General features: G+C 37.7%; 1 protein-coding gene across 1 annotated transcript in view; it reads right to left on the bottom strand.

The window, feature by feature from the left end:
* The window catches only part of LOC140848036 (serine/threonine-protein kinase TAO1-like), a 404,763-nt gene that overhangs the window by 271,403 nt on the left and 107,986 nt on the right, over window positions 1-25,374 (bottom strand). Inside the window, exon 3 of the mRNA XM_073230114.1 lies at window positions 15,123-15,195. The gene's annotated coding sequence lies outside the window, so the exon portion shown is untranslated. The remainder of the gene's footprint in view (window positions 1-15,122; window positions 15,196-25,374) is intronic.

Consider the following 25,374-nt stretch of genomic DNA (forward strand, 5'->3'; position numbering starts at 1 on the left):
TTAGCAACCAAATTCCTGGGGGTGGGGGGATGAAGGGGGACAATAATACCCAAGTTTGTAGCACTTGCCAATGCCCATGGTATAAATACTGAATGTGGAGTAATTCCATCATAGAGACACAATAGAAAACCTCAAGAGCATGAATTATAGCAAAATGTAGAATAATAAGGAAGTGATGAGCTTTGAACATTTGTTTCCTTTGTTTTTAATAAAACTTATTCAGTTGTAAATTTACATGATTTGACATTTTAATGATGGCTGTGTTTAGCAACTGGTTCACAGAATTCCTAAAAATTTGACTACTGGCTCTCATGAGCCGGTGTAAACCATCTGTAGCATTCAACTGGGATACACTTAAGATTCTGGCTAAGGTGTCACCTCCTCCAGGAAGCCTCCTTTAATCCTACCAGAGCAAGAAGAGATGTCCTTCTCTAGCATGGCACTTTGCAAAGAGTCTTACCATTGTTTATTTCACACCAAGGTTTTAACTATTTGAGTCTTATCTTCTTAGTGGTGACATTCTAGTGCTTAGGAAATCAGTCAACTTTTTCAAAAATATTTCTGTGCCAGACACGGTTTGATCCTGATGTCCAAATATAAATAAGAGATTGTTCTTATCTTGAAGAAACTCAACATCCAGGATGAGAAACAGGCAGTATATAGAACTAAAACCCCCTTGTATTAAGCCTAGGTACAAAGCTGAGGTAAACATAGGTACAAAGAAGGCACAGATGGGTGCCCAAACCAACCGTCGGTCAGTCAGAGAAAAGATCCATGGGGTGTTAACATCCCATGCGCAGGATTTTCTCTACATATTCAGACATACACATAACATTTGTTAAAATATATTTTAAATTTCAACAAAAAAAGAAAAAAATAGCTGTGATATTTACAGCAGCTAATTAGAGCTAACACACTGAAGCCAGTTTTAGAGGTAATGGAGAAACGGCCTTCCAAGCATTTTTTCACTCTGAATATTCTAGGTATTTAAAACAGTCCAGATTTGCAGGTGTGATTTTGCAGTCCCTAGTTTTACAGAAGGAACTGTTGGCTTGAATCAGGAAATGGTTTCTGAATTCTCTAAATATGGGAGTGAGTCGAGGGAGGAGGTGTTAATCTTCTCCCAGTCTCTGTACATACTGTCAGGCCCTAATGGAAACAAATCTGTAGGAAACTCCCTTCCAAGTCTGTTTTCTTGCCCTCCTTCCACAGTCTGGGGCATAAGTTGTTGGACTGCCACCTTGAACAGAGATCCTCTGGGGTTGTTCAATCACCACTAGCACTGCTCCAGATGGCCTCAGCCAACATTTAGTGGCTGACGGCCTCAGCAGGGTTCTCCACAAAATCTCAGCTCCAAAGTGAAATGTCATTGGTCCCTGAGAGTGACAGCTCCCTGGGGGTTGTGGACAATGAGCCGCCATCCATCCAAAATACATTCCAATCTGGGAACTTTGAAGTGTCCAGTAAATATTTACAGCTACTGATTTTTTGCATGTGTGTTTTGTCATATGAATAGGGACCACCTTTCCAGAAAGCTGTGACTACAATGTAGGTGGGATATCATTGTTACTAAGTCAGTCAATTATTTGGTTTTTGAATTCACAAGGTCTGTTTTAAATTTCTCAACTAGGTTTAAGGGCTAGGGATGCCATCAAATAGTTTCCTAAACTTCAAATGTCTTTTAAATTCTTTGAATCTGTTTCCTTCTATTAAATGGGAATCACTGTCTTACAAGACTTTTGTTATAAAGATTAAATGAGATAATACTGAATGAATAAATGAATGTTTCTAAGAGTCTTGGACTAGTATTTACTAAGCTAGAAACACAATGTAGATATAATGTGTTTTTTCCCTCAATATTATTACTAATGCTAATAAGTGGTAATTATTTACATTACATATCTGTCTCCGTAAACTTTCATACAAGGATTAATTATAATGTTGATACAAAATCCAGAAAACATAAAAAGATTGACAGTCTTTAAAACAAAAAAAATTTTAACTACAATTTCTTTTAATCATAAATAAAGCTAAGAGCCTGTGGGTAAAATTACAGTATTTCCAGAATCTCTCACCTGGCCTTAGTGCATCTTCATATCAATAGGTGTTTCCAAGGGGTGGAGAGTAGGCCATCTCCATAACAATAGGTAATTACAAGGGGATGCAAGGGCACATCTGTACCAGAGAGGTTGGATAGGGTCCCTTTTTGCAGCTGGGTTGCAAGAGACACTGGCGATTAGAAGTGGACAACTGCTTGTAAGCAATGAACAGGTTTCTCCCACTTTATTTCTCCCTTTGACTGATTTTAGTTTCAAAGGTATTTTGCCCTGGACTGGGAAAATATTTCCCCCACTGAGTTACAGAGATGAATAACCACCTGAGAAATAGTATATAGTATATTGAAATTATATTTCTTCATATATACAATAAAGACATACAATTAAACATATAATAATATGTAGAAATAAAACTTGTTAGCAAATATATTCAAGTTCTTTCAAAACAATAGAAATGATGAGATGGTGAAATGTAGAGTTTTTTTATTATTTTGGCAAAGGTTTAAAAATTGATAACACACTAGGCAGCAAGCATGGGGTAAGAAAGATCCTCTCAAACCCTTTTCCCAGCAACAAATTAATACAGCTTTTCTCAAAGGCAATTTGGTGAAATATACAGCAACATTTAAATATGTTTATCCTGAGACACATCAAGTCTCAATTTCTAGAAGTTATCTTAAGCAAACAATTAGACAAGATAAATAAAATATGCGTATCATCATGGTTTTAAAATATAGAAAAATTAGAATTAAAAAATATCAGTGTTCACTAATATAGTGCTCATTATATAAATTATAATATGGTTTATATTTCATTTAATGAAATATATAGCTATTATAAATATTCACATGCTTGTATATTCTTTGACATTTATGATATATTAAGATGTTCCTGGTATAGTATGGTATATTTATGACAGTTTAACAAAAATAATTCAATTAAATTTTATAATATACCATGGTAGATGTTACTTTGTCTTGGTAAGAATAACAGTTGATGTTATTAAACTATTTTTCAATAATCCCATATTATTTTTATTGTAATAAAGGAAAAATTAGTTTTAATTTTTTTTCTGTCTCTGCTCTTTACCCAACTAAAATGACAGACATTTCATCTTTATGGTAAATCACCTTTTCCTCACCTGCTCCTAAATTTTCTCTGGCCACCTGTTGCATTCAATGTTTGCCACAACTGGCCTTCATCATAGCACTTGTGGCATTACAAAGTCAGGACTAACCCTGAGTTGAGGTCATAGTGACCCTAAAGGAAAAAGCCCTCTATATAAAATACTTTCTCCTTAACCAGTTTATGGAAGAAAATGAAGGTGGAAGGAAAGAAGGAAATTTTAAAGGTGAAAAATAAAAAATCATTTGTATGTACACTGACGATATGTTGTTTTATTTCATTAATCAAAATGGCCAGTAGTATATGTAAACAAGGTCAGCACACGCATATGTCCCCATGTAATATGTTTTGTATCTGAAAGAAAACTACATTTGGAAAACACGACTTAATTTTCCAGAAATGTGAGCCTAAATCCTATCAGTCACCAATTTGGGGTTCATCTGTAGGAAATCTTTACTTTAGGAACACAGACTAGATTAATACATAAGGATTCACTCAAGTGGTCTACTGAGATACACTAAGCAGAGAAAGAATATGTAGTGAAAGGGAAAGATAGGAGCTGATTCTAAATGCTTTCACCGATGTGTTCTAGAGATCCATTTCAGCTTTCCTTTTTCCTCTGTCTGTACAATCTCCCTTGAGTATTTCACTTACTCTTATAGCCTCAATTTTTAGTTAAGAAATGGGCTTGCACACAATTATCAATAACAAAATGAACCCACTTTGATACATGTAGCAAGAACAAAGGCAATCAAAGAAGAAATTGCATCTGATGGTGGAATCCAAGAAGGGGCATTGTTTCTGAATGCTTAGAAATGGGAAAGATTTCCTGGACAAGGTCAGAAACGGGGAGGGTATTACAAATGTGTAAGGGGCGGTGCATAAGGAAAGATAAGGAGAAGATAACTTTCAAAAAAGTAAAATAAAGCCAAAAACATAGTTTAACTAAAGTAAAAAATATATGTTATGAAATAGGAGGAAATGAACTAGAGCTGGATTCATGGGAGTCTCAAATGCCAAATTAGGAATCTTAGACAATGGAAACACAAACCATTTAACCATTGATGATATTTTTTCTGCCTGTTGTCTGTTGCATTTTTGCCTTGATTTAATCATATAATTATTTCTGATAATGTTCTTGCATCAAACAGTGATTATTACATTTTTTGAAAAGTGAAAAACTAAAAGCCCATCATTAATTCAACAGAAAAATTGCTGTCACTTTTAATCTTCTTAATTTACACAGGTTGAAAAGCATTACTAGGAGATTTGGCAACATATGGAAAAAGAGCCATTCAGAGTTAAGAGTAGTAAGTCCAAATGATACATGATTTTCAGGGAATTTTTCCTAAATCTTACCAATAAGAATAGACATGGCCCATTCTTCATCCGGGCATGTTGACTATTAATGTCACAATCAATTTGTAAAGGGAGTTAATTTTCAAAGCTAGAACAGATTGCTAGTAAAGGCTTAATGACCAAAGGTCTCAGAAAACTTGGCAACAAAATCCTAAATACTCTTACTGAGTCCAAAGAGAAAAAGTTGTAATTAGTGATCATCAAAGCACAGAGAAAGGGTCAACACACCTATTTAGCCAATGTCTCTTTGAAGTAAAGCTATTATTGGGCTACTGATTTCCCACACATCCCTGCAAACAGGTAACCATGCTTCCATGTTGATTCACATTGCTTTTTCCCTTCCACGTGTGATGAATAGTTTGCCAAGTGGAAGGAGACCTGCCAAGACACGGAGCTGGAACACAGACACACACTTCTCAAAACATACATGGCTTAAAGTGCCCAGTAAAACAGTGAGCTGATCCTAAACCAATCTGACTCGGTGTTGAAATGCGCTAAAATTGTTCCTACATCCTACTTTTTAATTGCCATTCTTTTCAGGATCAAAGAATTTTATTTTACTTGATCTGACTTCTAGCCCAAGGAGATTTGGCTCTTCTCCCTCTGGATAAGGTCTTCCTTGCCAGAGAGGCAACTCTGTAGGGTCACTGGGAGCGAAGAAGGAGCAAACGTATTCCTAGGAGGAAAGGATAGAGTATACGCCATGCTAGTAGGCTTGGCCTATTCTCCTTATTTCAAATCTTCTCCATCAGCTCAAGATTTCATTAGAAATGAATTTAGTTGAGTCTTATTAAAGTTCTCCATTCTTTAGACTATACCTACTAAAATGCAAAGATCTCTGAAAGCACTAGCACCTCAGGATTCATAGGCTGGCCCCTTCAGGGGAATAGGATGTGGGTTGGATAACTGGTTTGGAGCAGGGAGCTAAGAGTAGAAAAAAAAAGAGACATTAAAAGTAATAGTAGAACAACAAAGACACAATTTTCCTCTTCACCATTCTGTATAAGAATGGAGGAAGACATCACTGTTTCTAATTTAATCTTCTCTCCTTCAATTCAGACTCCTGACATTCTTTGGATTCGCATAACCAGCCTCAACTAAAGAGAACACTATTAAAAGCATCAAGAACGCTACATAGTGGGAATAAAATCATGACATACTTGAAGCACATTTAGGTTAGAAGCAAACAGTTGGAAACTTTCATGTAACTTTCTTGGAGTTAAGTTGGGTCGGGTAGTACAGGGGGCAAGAGATGCCATGTGTGATCACTATGTGCTGTAGTTTTTCTGCAGACATAGGTTTTCATTTTTTCTGGGATACCAGTAGTTCAGTTGCTGAATCCTATGGCAAGTGTAGGTGAAGCTTTCAAGAAATGGCCATACTGTTTTCCAGAAAGCTTGTATCATTGTACAGCCTCACCAGAAACATAAGAGATCAAGCTTTGCTCCATTCTACGCAGAATTTAGTATTGTCACTATTTTTTTTATTTTATTTCGTGCATACACATTTAGGATTTCTACGTCATTTTTGTGGAATAACCCATCTATTATTATGGAGGGACCCTATTAATTTCTTTGCTCTGAAGGCTACTATATCTGATATTAATATGATCACTTCTACTTCCTTTTGATTAATGTTTGCATGGTACTTTTCTATACTTTTATTTTCAACCTACCTATACTATTATATATGAAGTGAGTTCCTTGTACAAAGATATAATTGGATCTTTTTTTATCCATTCTTCCAAACACTCTCTTTAAATTGCAATTTTAGACCATTTATATTTAGTGTATTGATATGTTATGGCTTAAGTCTGCCATTTTATTTTTTTGCTTTTTTCCTCCTCTCTGTCCATTCTGTTTTTCCTGCTTTCTTATAGGTTAATTGAGCATGTTTTAGAATTCCATTTTAATTTCTCTATGCATGGCTTTTTTAGTGATTACTCTAGGTATCGTATTCATAACTTATGCAAGTTAACTGATGCCAACATTTTGCCTAGACTCCCCACTAGAACTCTGCTGATATTCCTGGGAGCAGGGAGGGAGCTTCTTGGTGCTAATCTATAAGTGACATCCACTTTCACTGGCAGGGAGAAGGGAAAGAATGGCCATATTACTCCTGGCTTTCCACAAAAATTGAGTTTTCCAAGAAAATTCTGACAACACCCTCCTGGAGAAGGGGAGAAGTGCCTTGTTATTTTATGTGAGGAGGGTGGAAGTCTAGACTATCCCTATGGTCTGCACCAATGGAAGGTTTCATTAGAGGTGAGCAGTATGAAAGTCAGGACTTTTTCCATCCTTCGCCTTCTCTGACACCACCTCAGAGGTAAGGAGTAGGGGGGTGGGCTGGCGTGCCTCCTTATATACAGGCAATAATAGAAGTATAGCTCTTCAGTTGACCTCTACTAGCAGGGAGAGAATGTAAGCAGAATTTTCTGAAGTGTTTGGCTGGAATAAAATGGGCATTGCCTATTGAATATTGTCAATTTTTTTCTTGCTAGGCCATCGCTTGTCTTGTCCTTTGGCTAAGGGGAACAGGTTTTGCAGTTTTTGTCTGCATCCATTGGCATTTCTGAGTCACTGGCTTCTCCAGTATCCAGTATCTGCAAACATGATCAAAAAGAAAACCTAGGGAACTCACCACCATTTTGTTCCTTGGAGCATGGGGTCCCTAGCTGGCAGCCTTCTCTTTAACTTTCAGGCTTCATGTGCAGGTTTTATATGTAATGACCAGGGTTTTCAGTTAAACTTACTGGAAGGAATAGGGGAAAGTATGTCTACTCGGTCTTTACAAAAGTAGAAGTCTAACTGTTATTTTTTAATGTATAAATAAATATTTTAAGGTACTGTTTTAATTTCAGATATGTTATATATATAGTAGATATAACCCACATAAATAAAAGTATTTTGAGACTCTCTAAAATTTTTTAATGTTTAAAGTGATCCTGGATTGGATTAAAGATGGCAACATGACAGGCAAGACAGAGGCTTCCTCCTAAAACCACACATAATATAAAAATGTAATTAATACAACTAATCCTGAAAGAGCAGTAGGAAAGACAAATGCACCAGACTGCATACACCTAGAGAAAAGAATAAACCCCATGGAACAGGGTAATGTACCAAAGCCATGGTCTGACAGGACCCAAGCCCTTCCACCAACCCAGCTCACCAGTGGGAGAAAGAGAAATGGGGCAGGGAGGGAGTGGAGGCCTGGGACTACTGAACACCTGCTCTGCAGTTCTGCTCTGAGAGCACAAACCTACATTTCATGGTGCTTTCATGATACTCTCATGATTAGGGGACTTGGAAAGCTAAGACAGGAAGAATACCTGGAGAGACTGAGATTCCAGTCGCTTGTGAAAGCAGGGATCCATATCTGACTACTCGGGGACAAAAGAAAGGCAGGCAGTCTGAGAGACTTCCTAACAGCGAGAGGGCTGCTAAAGGGGCAAGGACTGCACAGACCTTATTGCTCAGGAGAAAGGAAAGGTAAACAAAATTGTCCAGGTGCACTCTGCCCAGCAGGCTGGGAACTCTCACGATCTTCAGGTGCTCCAGCCCCCTGGCTGGCTATGCAGCTCCAAAACCCCCCCTCCATGACACTAAGCCTGCAGCACCTCCCTCCCGATCAGCCCTACCTGGCTTACAACGAAGCAAAACCTACCCTGGCATTAGGACAACCAGAGGGAAGCCACACTTAGAGCACCTACAAACGCAAAGCACAGAGGCTTATACCTGTGTGCTCAACTCACTGGTTCTGCCAGTGGAGACAGGGATAGCAGCCAGTAAGCAGTAAGCAGCTCTTTCATTACCCCTGGCACCAATAACACTCCCCGGCAACCCCTGACGTTTCTCCAGGGGCTGAGCAACTCCAGAGAGTGGAGCTTCTGGACACTAGAGAGTGCCATATACAAATTTCAAATGCCAAAGAACCTGGTTCAAACTAAAATTATGAATACAACTCCTGAGAAAAATGACATTGACCTCATGAATCTTCCTGAAAGAGAGTTCAAAATAAAAATTATTACCATGAGCATGGAGGTACAGAAAGATATTCAAGAACTCAGGAATGAATTCCAGTCAGAGATCCAATCATTGAAGAGCACAATGAAGGGTATTAAAAGCAAATTAGATACGGTGGAGCTCACAATAAATGAAACAGAAACTAGAGAAGAGTAATACACAGAGGCAAGGAGAGAAAAAAGGATCTCTAAGAATGAAACAACACTGAAAGAACTGTGTGACAAATCCAAACGGAACAATATTCGCATTATAGGGGTACCAGAAGAAGAAGAAGAGAAACAAGGGATAGAAAATGTCTTTGAGGAAGTAACTGCTGAAAACTTCCCCAATCTGAGGAAGGAGTTAATCTCTCAGGCCATGGAGGTGCACAGATCTCCCAACACAAGGGACCCAAGGAAGACAACACCAAGATATATAGTAATTAAAATGGCAAAGATCAAGGATAAGGAAAGACTACTAAAAGCAGCAAGAGAAATAAGATCCCATACAAAGGAAAGCCCAGCAGGCTATCAACAGACTTCTCAGCAGAAACCTTAGAAACCAGAAGGGAGTGGCATGATGTATTTAATGCAATGAAGTAGAAGGGCCTGGAACTAAGAATACTTTACCTGACAAGACTATCATTTAAACTTGAAAGAGGGATTAAACAATTTCCAGAAAAGCAAAAGCTGAGAGAATTTACTTCCCACAAACCATCTCTACAGTGTATTTTGGGGTGACTGCTATAGATGGAAGTGTACCTAAGGTTTAATAGCTGTCAACAGAGGTAATAAAACCACAGTAAAGAAAGAAGAACAGTTAATTACTCTGCAAATGCAAAATTAAATCAAATACCACCCAACTCAATCAAAGGATAGACAAAGAGTACACAATATGATACCCAATATATAAACAATGGAGGAGGAAGAAAAAGGAGGAGAAAAAAAGAACCTTTAGATTGGGTTTGTAATAGCATACTAAGTGAGTTACAACCTCCCAAGGCTGATCCAAAAAGAAACATAAAATCTGAGCACACCAATTACCAGCACTGCAATTGAATTGGTAATCAAAAAAACTACTACCTAAGAACAAAACTCCTGGACCAGATGGCTTCACTGCTGAATTTTATCAAACATTTAGTGAAGACCCAATACCCATCCTCCTTAAAGCTTTCCAAAAAGTAGAAGAGGAGGGAATACTTGCAAACTCATTCTATGAGGCCAGCATCACTCTAAGACCAAAACCAGGCAGACACCAAAAAAGAAAAGAAAATTACAGACCAGTATACCTGATGAACATAGATGGAAAAATATTCAACAAAATACAAGCAAACTGAATTCAAAAATACATCAAAAAGGTCATCCGTCATGATCAAGTAGGATTTACTCTGGGGATGCAAGGATGGTACAACAATCAAAACTCCATCAACACCATCTACCATATCAACAAAAAGAAGGACAAAAACCACATAATCATGTCCGTACATGTGGAAAAAGCATCTGACAAAATTCAACATCCATTCATGATAAAAACTCTCAACAAAATGGGTATAGAGGGCAAGTACCTCACCATAATAAAGGCCATATATGACAAACCCACAGCCAACATTATACTTAATAGCAAGAAGCTGAAAGTTTTTCCTTTAAGATCAGGAACAAGACAGGAATGCCCACTCTCCCCACACTTACTCAAGATAGTTTTGGAGGTCCTAGCCATGGCAATCAGAAAACACAAAGAAATAAAAGGCATCCAGATTGGCAAGGAAGAAGTTAAACTTTCCCTGTTTGCAGATGACATGATATTGTACATAAAAAAACCCTAAAGAATCCACTCCAAAACTACTAGATCTAATATCTGAATTCAGCAAAGTTGTGGAATACAAAATTAATACACTTAAATCTATTGCATTCCTATACACTAACGATGAACTAGCAGAAAGAGAAATAAGGAAACCAGTTCCTTTCACAATTGTGTCAAAAAGAATAAAATACCTAGGAATAAACCTAACCCAGGAAGTGAAAGACCTATACTCTGAAAACTACAAGACTCTCACAAGAGACATTAAAGAAGATACCAATAAATGAAACACATCCCATGCTCATGAATAGGAAGAATTAATATTGTCAAAATGGCAATCCTGCCTAAAGCAATCTACATATTCAATCCAATCTCTATCAAAATACCTAGAGAATTCTTCAATGAACTAAAGCAAATTGCTCTAAAATTCATATGGAACCACAAAAGACCCCAAATAGCCAAAGCAGTCCTGGGAAGGAAGAATAAAGCAGGGGGGATCATGCACCCCAACTTCAAGCTCTACTACAAGGCCACAGTAATCAAGACAATTTGGTACTAGCACAAGAACAGAACCAAAGACCAATGGAACAGACTAGAGAGCCCAGATATAAACCCAACCATATATGATCAATTAACATACAATAAAGGAGCCATGGACATACAATGGGGAAATGAGAGCCTCTTCAACAGCTGGTGTTGGCAAAACTGGATAGCTACATGTAAGAGAATAAAACTGGATTATTCTTTAACCCCATACACAAAAGTAAACTCAAAATGGATCAAAGACCTGAATGTAAGCCATGAAACTATAAAACAAAACTCTTAGAAGACCACATAGGCAAAAATCTCCTGAATATAAACATCAGCAACTCATTCCTGAATATATCTCCTTGGGCAAGGGAAACAAAAGAATATAGGAATGAGTGGGACTACATCAAACTAAAAAGCTTCTGTACAGCAAAGGGTATCATCAGCAGTACAAAAAGGCATCCTACTGTATGGGAGAATATATTTGAGAATGACATATCCGACAAGGGGTTAACATCCAAAATATATAAAGAGCTCACGCACCTCAACACCCAAACAGCAAATAACCCTATTTAAAAAGTGGGCAGAGGATATGAACAGACAGATTTCCAAAGAAGAAATTCAGATGGCCAACAGACACATGAAAAGATGCTCCACATTGCTAATCATCAGGGAAATGTAATTTAAAACCTCAATGAGATATCACCTCACACCAGTAAGGATGGCCAACGTCGAAAAGACTAAGAAAAACAAATGCTCGTGAGGGTGCAGAGAAAGGGGAACCCTCCTACACTGCTGGTGGGAATGTAAGCTAGTTCAACCATTGTGGAAAGCAATATAGAGGTTGCTCAAAAAATTAAAAATAGAAATACCATTTGACCCATGTATCCCACTCCTTGGAATTTACCCAAAGAATAGAAGTTCTCAGATTCAAAAAGACATATGCACCCCTATGTTTATTGCAGCACTATTTACAACACCCAAGATATGGAAGCAACTTAAGTGTCCATCAGTAGATGAATGGATAAAGAAGAGGTGGAACATATACACAATGGAATACTATTCAGCCATAAGAAAGAAACAAATCTTACCATTTGCAACAACATGGATGCAGCTGGAGAATATTATGCTCAGTGAAATAAGCCAGGCGGAGAAAGACAAGTGCCAAATGATTTCCCTTATTTGTGGATGGAGTATAACAACGGAGCAAAATGGAAGGAACAAAACAGCAGCAGACTCACAGACTCCAAGAAGGGACTAGCAGTTACCAAAGGGGAGGGGTGTGAGAAGAGAGGTGAGGAGGGAGGTCGATGGGGATTGAGGGGTATTATGTTTAGTACACATGGTGTGGGGGATCACGGGGAAAACAGTGTAGCACAGAGAAGGCAAAGAGTGAATCTGTGGCATCTTACTACACTGATGGAGAGTGACTGCACTGGGGGATGGGTGGGGACTTGATAATATGGGTAAATGTAGTAACCACATTGTTTTTTCATGAGAAACCTTCATAAGAGTGTATATCAATAATGCCTTAATAAAAAAATTTTTTTTAATAAAGTGATCCTGACCTCAAAACATTAGGGTACCACTGTTATAAATACATTTTTTAAAATTATTACTGAAAAATGTCCAGGGTCTTAACCAAAAGTAACCCTTTGTAGTCCTTGGAGATGTGGAAGAAATAGCCAAATCTCTTCTTTCTTTTCCCAACAGTCTGAGAACAATCTGTAACATACAGGGTGACCATACGTTCTCCTTTGTCTGGGAAAGTCTACGCTTACACCTGTTTACAAGGCATAATTATTAATAGTAATCTTTGAATCTCAGAAGTATCCTGTTTTGTGTGATAAATTATATTGTCACCGAGATTATACAGAAAAATCAAGATTGTGCCACCATTTTTCCTTACTCTCTGTCCTGGATAAACTTTTTAGACATCAAAGTTTCAATTATATTAGGATACATGATACAAATATTATATTTAATTTTTAAACCACCTGTTGATTCTAACAATGCCAATACAGAACAAGTAATCACCCTCCCTGAGTCTCTCTCCAAGTCTTGACTGTAATAAGAGTATGTATTCTATAAGTTTCCCATGTAGCCTTAATATTCAAGCTAAGCATGTCCCATTAGTTGTCACCTGGGACCACCCCAAGCAAGCATAAACTCTTAACGACCTCCCAGCTCCATGGCAATGTGTCAGCCATATTTTCTCACTGCTACTGTGAGCTCATATTCTCCAGCATGGGGATCAAGAAAGGAAAGAAAGAAAAAACAACTCAGCTGTGATGGAAATACTAGAAAAGTTCCAACATTTGGGTGGCTAATGCTAGTGACAAAGCCAATTCACTCTTTATCCACTGAAAAAATAATTTACTGGGAGCCAACTATGTACTCCTCTCTTCAATTATATAATGACAGAGACTGACATATAATGTAAAACAAACTGAAAAATATTTCCTTAAAAATATTCTTATCAGATACAGTTTTTAGAAGAAAAAACCAATCATAATTTTCCATTTTTTTCTTTTTATCTTTCCTCTTTTATTGGAATAAAGTTGATATGCAATGTTGTATTGGTTTCAGATGTATAACATAGTGACTCAATAATTATATACACTACTAGATGCTTGCCACAGTAAGTATAATTATCCCGTTACATCCCAATATATTACAATATTATTGGCTATATTCTCTATGTTGTACTTCCATTCCTATGACTAATTTACTTTACAATTCACTGTTTGTACCTCTTTATCCCCTTCATTTATTTTACCCAGTCTTCCACTCCCCATTTCAACATATCTTAGAATATCTTCTATATACTAATTTCACTATGAAGAAACTATATGTTTAAAGAACAAAAATCTTAAATATAACATTAAGAATTCATGCAGCAATTGCTTTAAAAAATTATGTGAAAGGGAAATAATTTTCCTGAAAATATGAATTTGAAAATGGTCTCATTTCTATGTAGATTCTTACCAAACATTCAGACCTTGAGTTATGGGATCAATTCCTAGGCAGTCTCGTAGATGTTAGATGTTCTTCTCAATCAGTAAATCTGAACTCAAAAGAAAATATAGGAGTCTAACTTTCAGATTTTAACAAAGGAAAACACCACCAAGTTAGGTTCGTCTACTGTGAAGGAGAAAACTCCTATTTCAGAGATCTACAACTAGGGCAAGCCCTGAGAAGCAAGTGAATTTAAACAGCCCTAACTCTCTGCTCCCACGCCACCCCCTGCCCACCTCACCCTGTGGCACGCCCCACACATGCCACTCCTGGCGGTGCTCTGCTGCAAAACAGGCCTGAGAGATGGAGGGGGACGATAAAGCACTCTTCCCACGAGAGGGTATAACCTCTTGAGAAGAACAGGATCTGAGAGGCCATACTGATTAGACTACCAACAAATACCACCAGTATTAAAATTTATTTATGTAGACAAAATAGTAACATAGGGAAAATTTTTCTCTGTCATGTGGCCAACTTAGCTTTCCTCTTTATGAAACACCTTTTACTTCCTCTGAAGGCCCATGATTTGCTTTATCTGCAGGGAATTTGCTTACAACTGCCAAACCATTCCTAGAAGTTATGGAGAGTAACATGTGGCAAAGTCAACACGCATCCCGCTACAACCCAACTTTGCCATCACAGCATTCGTTGCCCTGGAGCCCAGATTTAGTCTCAAAATCCTCCAAAACACAGTACCGAACATACTCTCTGTCACTGGCCCTAGGTTGACACAAGAATCCTATTTTTTTTCTAAGCCATAAGGTATAAGTTAGACCACGTAAAAATATTTCTGTTTCTAGCCTGTGTCTCCTTAATTACTCACAATCATATGCTCCATTATTGTCTCTCATTTCCTTCCCCACTTTCTCCCCTCTGCCTCCTCTTCCTTTCTCTGCCTTTTCTCAACACATTTCATCATCATTGAAATCTATCAGTTTCTTTTGACCAACCTCAAAATCCAGCAGCTCCACAGAGCCTTCCTTATATTTTAATCAAAGAAATCAAGTATCTTAGCTTTATTATAGCCAAAGCCCAAGTTTGTGAAAATTTGCCTTTCAATGTCAACATCCCATGTGTACGCCCTCATCAGCCCAACAGACAGGCCAGCATATGACCTGCTGCATGGGTGCCCAGTAAGTGTATGAGAAATCTGGGTACATACCACATGCTATTAAAAACAAATGAAGCATTCTGCTCAAGTATAGTGAAATCCTCCAATCAATTAGCTGCTTACCTGCACAGTTTCAGACTCGGAGAAGTGGTGGACTTTTCAAGTATCTTTCTTTACAGAGTAAAGATGGCAGTATCTAAAAAAAAAAAGATGGCATTGATAATGTGAATCAAAACATAAAATGCTTATGATATGTTAAGAAAATATGCAGAGCCTATAATAAAGACATCTCTGAACTTTTACTGAGGCCATAGAAGAACAAAAGAATTAGAAACACTCCTTATTTCTTATTATTTCAAGATATTTCATGTTTCTTGAATTATATAATCACAGAGACTATAAAACAAAGATAGTCATTTCCATAAAAATATTCTTTTCAGATAGTTTTTAGAAACCAAACATAATTTTCCATTTCTTTTTTTTTATTGGAATAGAGTTGATATACAATGTGATATTGGTTTCAGATGTGCAACATAGTGACTCAATAATTATATACACTACTAGATGCTCACCACAGTAAGTGTAGTTCCCCATTACCATACCAAGATATTACAACATCATTGGTTATATACTCTATGTTGTACTTCCATTCCTAAGACTAATTTACCTTACAATCCGTATTATGTACCTCTTTATCCCCTTCACTTATTTCACCCAGCTCCAACCCCGTTTCAACATATCTTAGAATATTTTTATACACTAATGCCCCTATGAACATCTAGGTTTTAAAAGAACAAAACAAAAATCTTAAATAGAACATTAATAATGCATGTGGCATTCGCTTTGAAAAGTTATAAGGGAAATCATTTTCCCTGCTAAGATGTCACCTCCTCTAAAGGTAGTTTGTTGCCTTAGCACAATTCTGAACAAACTACTAACAGAGATTTTTGAGAGGGAGTAAGTAACTTGGTGAAATAATTTTAAAGTTAAGCTAAAGGAACAATGTGATTCAATTAAAATTTGGAAAAAAGTAATATAATGTTTAATGTTAAAGTTAGATGACTTCTGTTACTTAAAACATTGAGATACTAATGATAATACAGTGTAGAATAATACTAATAGTTATTGAGGGACTATAATGACAGGCTTTGGAATAAACACTTTAGCACATTATTTAATTTCCATGTACATGATTTAATTGTGAGTATGCTTGCTTTACAAATGGGTAGGCTAAATAAACCACTGGCCAGAGTTGACATGTGGAGGTAGAACAGACAGATGGATAGGTGCAGTCTCTGTACTCCAGTCTCAAATGCATCCCTTGTTAGTTTGGGGAATTTGAGCTTGTAAATTAAATTCCTGAGCCTTCCATTCCTAACTTACAGCTTGAGGATGATAATAAACACCTTATAAGACAATACACAAATGAAACAAGATATAAGTATGCTTAACAGAGTTCCCATCTCATAGCTGATGTTGAATAAATGCAAACTTAAAAATGCTTTCTTTAAAAAAACACATGGTTAGACAGATACTGAAGTGCAATATTAATAGCTAACATATAGTAAGCACTTCTAAGTTCCGAGTATTTTCTTTTTAGTGTTTTCCATGTATAAATTCACGTTAATTATCCTAAGTGTGTGTGTGTGTGCGTGTGTATGTGTGTGTGTCTGTGTCTGTGTATTAGTCACTAATATAACCCCCATTTTAGAGATCATGAAACAGAGGTGCAGAGAGATTCAACACTTTTCCAGTGGCACACAGCTAAACTGAGGCACAGCTGAGATTAAACACAAGTGGTGCTCTTGGCCTCCACAATCTACAGCACTACCTCACGTACAATCATGCTGACCTCAGGCAGAGAAGGAAATGGATGGAGTAGGGAAGCCTGAACACAGGTTGCAGGTAGGATACCATTAAACAGTCTAGGCTTAAGTCAATGAGAACTTAGACAAGAATAGAAACAACAGGGTTAAAAGGTAGGGAACTAGTGTGGCACCTTTTTTTAGGAAAGAAAAAAATAAAAAGATTGAAAAAGAAAAAAAAACAACCACTGTAGATGAGGGAAGAGTCCAACTCCCAAGTTTGAAATGGGAGAGAGATGATATCCTTCATCAATAGTTGGAAGGCAGAAGAAGGTTCTTTTATTCATTAACACACCCTATAAAATGTCTGGATATATTGTGTGATTACAGCATTCCCAGGTATATTATATTAACTAGAAAATTTTCTATATAGGCATCATTATCAAAATACTTAAAAGCCCAAATCGCCTTTTTCTCAGCCCTTCTCACCTCTTTTCCTAATCCCATGTGAATATGTGGACACACCAGGACTTGTTCTCCATACCACAGGGAAGACGTTACCTAAAATGTGTTTGGCACATACTGGTTTATTTTGACAGTGAAAAAGATGTCCCCTCTGTGTCACAGAATCTCACCCCAGATTAGAATGCTGTCACCAGCTTGTTGACCTGTGAGTCCCACCTCTTAACGTCTCCAAGGAAAAGAGGGCAAGATTTATAAACTGTTCCAGTGCTCCAGGGAAGAGGAAGAGACAGCGCGGGTTACCAACTGCCAGCTGGTGCTTAAAAAAATCATGTCTAACAGAACACAGAACTAATTCTCCTCTTTATTCCCATCGATACCACTATCATCAACAAGCCAGTGGGACCTGGAGAGTTCTTGAATTCTTTTCCTCAGCAAAGCTGTCTTTCAGACAAAACACTGGGGGAAAAGGAAAATCTCATTGTATGGGAACAAACAACCTTTTGTACTCAACTTCTGAGCACTCATTTGTCTGGCCAAGTTCACTTAAACTCTCTGAGGTTAAATTACCTCATCTATAAAATAGAGGGCTGGGTGAAAAGGTTCTAAAACCTAGGTGCAGTGTAATGTTTGACTGCTATTCTACCTCAATGTGGATTAAAATGTTTTTATCCAGAAAAGAAGAATACAGAAAGAAAATGCTGACTGGACTCTCCAAGCTGACCCTGCACTTCATGGCCTTCTCTCCTGGAGTGAGCCCACCACAGGCTAAGTTGTAATAATGCACAACAGCTTACAACTCCTGTGACTGCTGCTGCTTTTCTGGAATTCTCCTGAACTCTTCTCTCCCTTCCCCCTTCTTCTTCCTTTAAAAATTTCTGGACCCTAACTTATGAGCAACACATGGTGCATAAAATGGACACAGAACCATCCCAAATGGAACCCAGGATTTAAAACAAGTTGGTTCTTACAGGCATAGCATAAGGTTATCATACAGTAACAGAGCTAATATTCAAGGATGCAAATTTGACGGGAATTCTCACCAAAACTCATAACTGCATAGAGACTGGAAGGGATTTTGAGATGTCAGTAATTCTAACTTCATATAATCACATGGAAATCCCTAATCGATAGTTACTCAGCCTCTCTGTGAGCGTCTCCAGCAACTCGGCACTCACTCCTCACAGAACAATCCATTCCACAACATCGGAACCTTGTAATACATGACACGTGACTTTCCTTTTCACCAAGAGACATGGGCAACGCCCTTTTTAAAGGGCCAGCATGCCCCTGGCAGGACATTTTGTAATGCATCCCCAATTATTTTGGAAGGTCATTTAATAATCCTGGTAATTAAAAACATGTAGCTTGAAATGATTAATATCTTGTATTGGGACAATAAATATTTCAAGTATAACAAGTATCTTTAAAAAGGATTTCCTTGGTGGTTATGCAGCAGTTCAGGTTTAATGTTTGGTATCTAAAGAGAGAAAACGTAGACAGGATTTAAATGTTTTCTTTTAATTGTATTGATGGGGAAAGAGTACATTTAAAATATGTACATACTGTGGGCTTTTTGGAAAACTGAATACATTTACCTACTTTTGCTGTCTTCTAAAACCTTATTAAAATGATATGTTTTACTTAACACATAAATTCACAAAAATGAGGAGAAAATGATAGGATATTTGAAGATGGCAAGAAGATTAATATGAAATGCCTTAGTGAATTCAAGAAAACTAAATCTTAATACAGAATTAAGAAAAGCTGTAGTCCAGCTTGGTTTGCCCCAAGTTCCCTAAAGGCTAGGAACTGCTAACAGTTCTGAAAGTGGGAGTAAAGAGGGAGGCATAATAAAGAGAGCTGGTAAAAAGTCAGTATGAGGAGCAGATAGTCAGAGCTTGTTCCTAACTGTCCACAGCTGAGGACCAGCCAAACTGTGGAGGGGTGTTCTCAAGAAGTGCTAAAGAACATCTGAGGAACAGCAGGTACTTTTGTGAGCAGAGGTATCATTCACAAAAGAGGAGAAATAAGTGGACCCCATCAAACAAGCCTTAGGGAGATCCAGAGACCTACCCAATAAGCACACAGGTGTTTCTAATCTTGTGAGCCTGAGAATTGGGTCAGAGACATATCCTGGGCCTGACTGGCTTAGGGCTAAGTGTCAGTCAAGAAGACCACTGCAGGTAAAAGTAGATCCCACACAGGAGAGAAACAAGGGAGTCCTCCAAGAGACAGTGTGAAAGTTAGGCTGAGGGGTCGACCAGTCCAAATGAGGGCAGAAAAAATTTTCTGGGAGAAATTCTATCAGGAGTGGAAATTGGTAGAACAGCCAGTGTCTCAATTTGGGGTTCATTGTACTGAGTACATAGAAAACTAAAGAACTAAAAACTTCAGGAAAAACAAAAAGGTTTTCAGGAAAAAAAAAAATACCATAGACGATAATGTAGGAAATTATGCCTTGATCTCTCACTTAAGATGGCCCCTAACATATGTACATACTATGAGGCACACAGACTATCAAATCCAAGTCCATTGTGAATATTATTTTCATGTTATAAAATGTAAACATTAGCTACTGAATTGACGAAAATAAAACAATCATACTAAGAGGCAGTTCGCTAGGAAGGCAGAGACAGTAAATGTATAAAGAATGCAGAGGGAAGAGCGAAATCCTCATTTTCCATGACAGGAAACCAGTTGATAGTTTCAAAAATTAAAACGTTAAGGAGTAATACAAGAAAATTACTTAGAGATTCACAGGCAAATACTAAAGTATCAGTAAAAACATTTGAAAGATGTTGCCTCTGGAGAGGACAAAATGGGAAGACAGCAGAGAGGGGATGCTGATTTTCGAAACAGTGAGTACTCTTTTCTCAGGACCAATTTGCCTTGTTAAACTGTATAAATTTGACTTTTGATCCATATAAATGAGATAATGAACCAAGAAAAATTAATGGGTTCCATACACAGCTCCAGAGCATTTGCTCACAGCCAAAAGAACCAAAAAGCAAAGCAATTCCCCAGACAAAAACTCAAAATTCCACAGTTGGCAGAGCCTGCACTCACCAAGCTGGAAATGGACAACCCAACATCTGGGTCCCAAACACTGACCCCACGTTTCACCTCCTTCCTACCTGCCATGTCAAAAATCTAGAGGCTGTAAAAGCATTGTGCTTTGGGTTGAACTTCATTGCCTGTTTTTATTTATAGCACATGTAGGCAGAAACCCGGACTTAACACGAAGAAATGTGTCTCAATATTTTCCTTTGGAAATCCCTAATATACTGTATTCCAAGGTTATGTCAGAATCAAGTTAAATGGATGACAGAGGAAATTAAATTAAGGCTACTGATGCCCAACCAAATAACATAAGTAGCCCCAGAGACCAGCTGTCAATCCATGTCTTCAAAATGTCATGGAATCCTTTCTCTCTGCTAACACACAGACACACACACACACACCTCGTTCCTCTCAAAACCTAGCATAAGCCTGCATTTCCTATGTTGTGAATCCTGTTTCTTGATGTAGACTTCAGAAAACATCCTTTCAATGCAAATGCAAACTTGTGACTTCAACATCCTTCCAATCTGATACAAATATGAGACTAGAATTTGGAATGCCGTAATGACCTACAGCTGTTTCATTCAGGGAAACTGATCTTTACCAAACTAGAATGGAGCAATTGAATTCCTCAGAAATACCATTTGGTTGGATGTACTTCATTCTGCCCTGACTGACAAGGGCTGAACAACAACGACCATGAGAAGATCCTCCCATATTATCCTACAATGTACCCGATTTTATAGCTTAAGTCATCTCTCTGCACCTTCTAAATGACCATTAATAAATTATTTTTTTAACTAAACTAGCCAGGGATAACTCTGCTGTTTGCAAGTAGGTACCCCATCGATATATATGGAAACAGGAAAATGCTGTCTTTTGCTATGTGGGGAGAATGATTCCTATTCCCAGTATAAACCAAGGTCCCCTGGAACAGGACCACCACTTGAACAGGTGGACAGGAACTTCCTCACAGAATTGGATAGTCCAAATTTCTTCATTATCTCTGCAAGACACTTCTTTGCAACACATATTCTTTTGGTTCACACATCTGCTTGCTTTCATTCATTCTCTGCTGATCAAAGCCCTCAGCACTTCTTCCTAAGACAAATGCCACAGTTTTCCTGCCTGTGATTGTAACAATGTTATCCCCTCAGGCTGCTGCCTGGACAGATACCATCTCTTCACTACTCAAGAACTACTCACTGACTGCAGGAAAAATTCATCACAATGTGGTCCTAAGCTACTTTTCTACCTCATCCCAACTTAATCCTCAGATCTCCTGCCCATCAACCAAGAGATTCTGAAAAGTGTCCTCGGGGTCATCTCACAATGGAACACCCTTGTTCAGCCCACCACCAGAAATGCCTCCCACCCTGGCACATACAGAAAACTGGAAGGAAGAAAAAGAAACTCTTTCATCCTTCATAAGAAATTCAAATGCTACCTCGGTAGGAAGCATTATTGATCCCTCTGGGGAGATTCATCACTCTCAAACCACTGTGTACATCTCTGACAGCATCTACTTCTATTTGCTTGTATTATTTTATTTCTTTGAAGGTCTCCACACACATTACATTATAAGCTCTTACAGAGCAGGGCTCATGACTGAATCATCTCTGTAAATCTAGAGCAACAGTAAAATCTTTTGTCTCTAATGAGTACCCCAAGAGTGTGAACAGATCGAAGAAAAGAAAATAGCTCTGTGTAAAGTAGAACAGATGATACGGAACAGAATACACATACCCTCAAAGTTTAAATTTCTCTGCCTAGACCCCCACAGCAGCAACAAATTTCTTTCCACATGGCAGAGAAATCTATAGAAACTGATGAATGAAAAGTATTTTCAGGAAAGTTCTGATTGCTACGATGCCTTAGGAGAGAAAATACTCAATTTCGATGTGCATATTTAGACTGTAGGCCATTAAATAGCCTCGAATGTTTGGAAAACAGGAAAGGAGTGAAGTCCAGCCTCCTCCCTAAGTGTGTTTTCACCAATGTTAGATTATTGATAAGAAAATTACTTATGTCACCTTAAAATAAATTATCCTTAAAATAAATAAAGGTATGATGTCACCTCACCTGGGCTATTCTGTAAAACACAGTCAGACAAGCATTTCTCTAAACACGGAGGAAAATATAATCTAATGGATTCTAGTTCAGTGAATCTGGACCGTGTGAGGACAACCGCATGAGTCCGGAGGAAGTAAAGCAGGTCATTGTATGACTCTGTACTTGACATCTTTGTCCAAGGCAACAGAATTCCCCTGCCCACTTCAAACAAATCAATTTGTTTAAAACTAAAAATTCAGTCATTAATTGTTTGATTTAAACGTTATTCAATTCCAATGATTAGCAAAGGCTGCAGAACACAATAGGCATTCAAAAAAATTTGTTGAATTATATCAAATTGCAAATGAATTAATACCTCTTCTCCTCCCTCCCCCAATGCATGGATAAAAAAAAATTCACCAGCTACTCTGGTTATTCTATAAATATATAATCACCTTGAACTGTCATCATATAGCCCAAGTTAAACTTTGTGTTCTTATGATGCCAAAAATTTCATACTTATTTTAGTCAAGCAGTTCATCATCCATCTTGACTCAAACTATTGACTTAATTGACTATATTTTACTGACCTAAAAACACAGCCCATGTTCCCTTTTGTTGCCTTCTTTTGTTTAAATTTCTTCAAATTTGGCCTTCCTGATGAGGTGAGAATATATATCCTTCATGTATTTTGAACTCAATCCTTTCCAAGTCAATCAGTTTACAAGTTCTTGATTTCTGCAGTGCTAAAATGTAAGGATAAAACTCCCCTTAAATTAAAATGAGAAACTGTCTAGAACTAAGTAAAAGTTGGAGAAGCCTTCAGAAGTTATAATGCAAGCTATTATTCTTTATACTAAAATTAAATGCAATGGAGAAGGAGCAATGAGTTCTCAGACACCAACAGAGGGGATATTAATTCGTGTTTCAATCTCAAATAAAGTAATATTCTCTGGGGGCAATAAACTTTTTTTGTGAACTTCATTTGTAATTCTTGGCAAAATCAAAACGTAATATAAAGGAACAGTCAAATAAGAAGGTTACAGGCTTTTGGAAAATAAAAGGAGACATCGAAGGAGTCATGATTAATACAATAAATGATTGAGGAGAAAGCAAGTTAATGAAGCAGCTGTCCCATTTTTTTTCCTTTTTTTTTTTTTGCCTCTTCTGGATATAAATATGAAAGTGTATATGCCTGTAAAACAGAATAATTTTTCCTTTCCCTAGAGTGAAACAGAATCTTTTTATGTTTGTAATTGTACTGAAATAAATAGCAATTCATCGGCTATCATTCAGTTTTAGAAGATGAAGGAGATTATTCATCATGAAAATATTAATCCCTTAGTAGTACTATGTAAAAGAGACCCAAATATAATGGAAATGGGACAAAAAGCTCGAACTACCCCTCATAAATATTTATGAATATTAATATTTTCAGTCTATATAATAGGGAAAGGATCCTACCTTACCTGACCATCAACTGAGCAGTATTGCGCCTATTCACGGACAAAAAAAGTATTTCACTAGAAACAACAACCAAATTTTGAAAAAAATTTAGATCCATTGTTCTCAAATCCTCACTTCTTTGCTGAAATCTTCACTGTATTTCATTGACAATTATTAGGAGCAAGAAAATGAACTTCACACATGTGTAAGGCCAGAGAGGGGGCAAAGGTATAATCTGACAGCACAATTCAAGACTTGTTTCCTTGAATCATTCCCTAGATGCCCTATTTAGATGGGCAAACATAATAGCTAGTTAGGGGTGAAGGTAAGAAAAGACAGCAACCCCACCGTCACTCCCAATGCAAGCTGCTGGGCGTACGTGGGCTCCAGGTGGAAGCAGGGAAAAAACTAACATTAAGTGAAGTTCTGTATTTTGCTTCTTTTCTGGACTTAGAAATTCATGTTTAGAAACTGAAGTGTGTTTACAATTTGAAGTGTTATTAGAACATTCGAGGTGACTGCAAAGTCATGACCTCTTTTTCTCTCTTTCCCACAAAGCAGACACCATGTGGATTAACTGATGCCATAGCTGTAAATTCCAGAATGTTCTACTTAGCCCCCACTGGGACCACCTAAAGCAACCTTCATACAGCCTGCCTCCCACCAGCTGCTGATTATCAGATAATAATGTGTAAAGATGTGGAAGGGCTGAAAAACAAAATCAGTGCCTGAGGGATAAAGACAGTAAGGCCGGGTCAAGTGTGTGATAAGGAATGAAACTGTTCCAAGAAACAAGGGAAGAAAATAAAATCGCCTGTCATCACCAGCCAAGGAAGTGCCCACATCAAAATGCCTCACACTGGGAGGATGGCCTAGAATGCTTCTCAGCTGACAGAAAAGAAAAAAATTGCAAGATGGCCACACACAATAGAAAATGTTTAGGTAGGAAATTGCTTAGGTATGGATATATTTGTAAAAGAAATCCTATGGCCTATTCTGTTATTTTGGTGAAGATACTACTTTTGTATTTCTGCAAACCAACAAATGAGGGGTACCTCTAGGGGTAATTTGAAAGCCCTCATGTATATTCTCGTGCCAGATACACAGTAAATATTCAGTATTTGAATGAATGAATGAATGAATGAATGAACGAATGAATGAATGAATACAGGTGTAAAACTGACAATGACTATAATACTATTACTTTCATTACAATACAACCTCTGGATTTTTGTTTGAGTGTTTGTTTCATTGTTGCTTTATTGTTCCTGTTCTTCATAATTTAAAAGACTAAAGAATATGCTTCCTGTGGCCTTAACTTCTCAGGCTTGAAACACAAGACACCAATACAATGCCAACAACAGCCTGTGAAGCAGAGAACAGTGGGGCATGGGAAAATCAACTGCCAGAGACCTAAGCACACTTTCTTTATACACACCAAGACGGAAGACTACAGCCAGTGGACACACACAGTTATAAATGTGAACGCCCTGCTCAGATCCCTCACTGAGGGGGCTAATGAACCGCTGCTCCCAGCCTGGGCTGGC

This window comes from Manis javanica, chromosome 2 (genome assembly GCF_040802235.1).
Source record: "Manis javanica isolate MJ-LG chromosome 2, MJ_LKY, whole genome shotgun sequence".
In the NCBI taxonomy this organism is placed as follows: domain Eukaryota; kingdom Metazoa; phylum Chordata; class Mammalia; order Pholidota; family Manidae; genus Manis; species Manis javanica.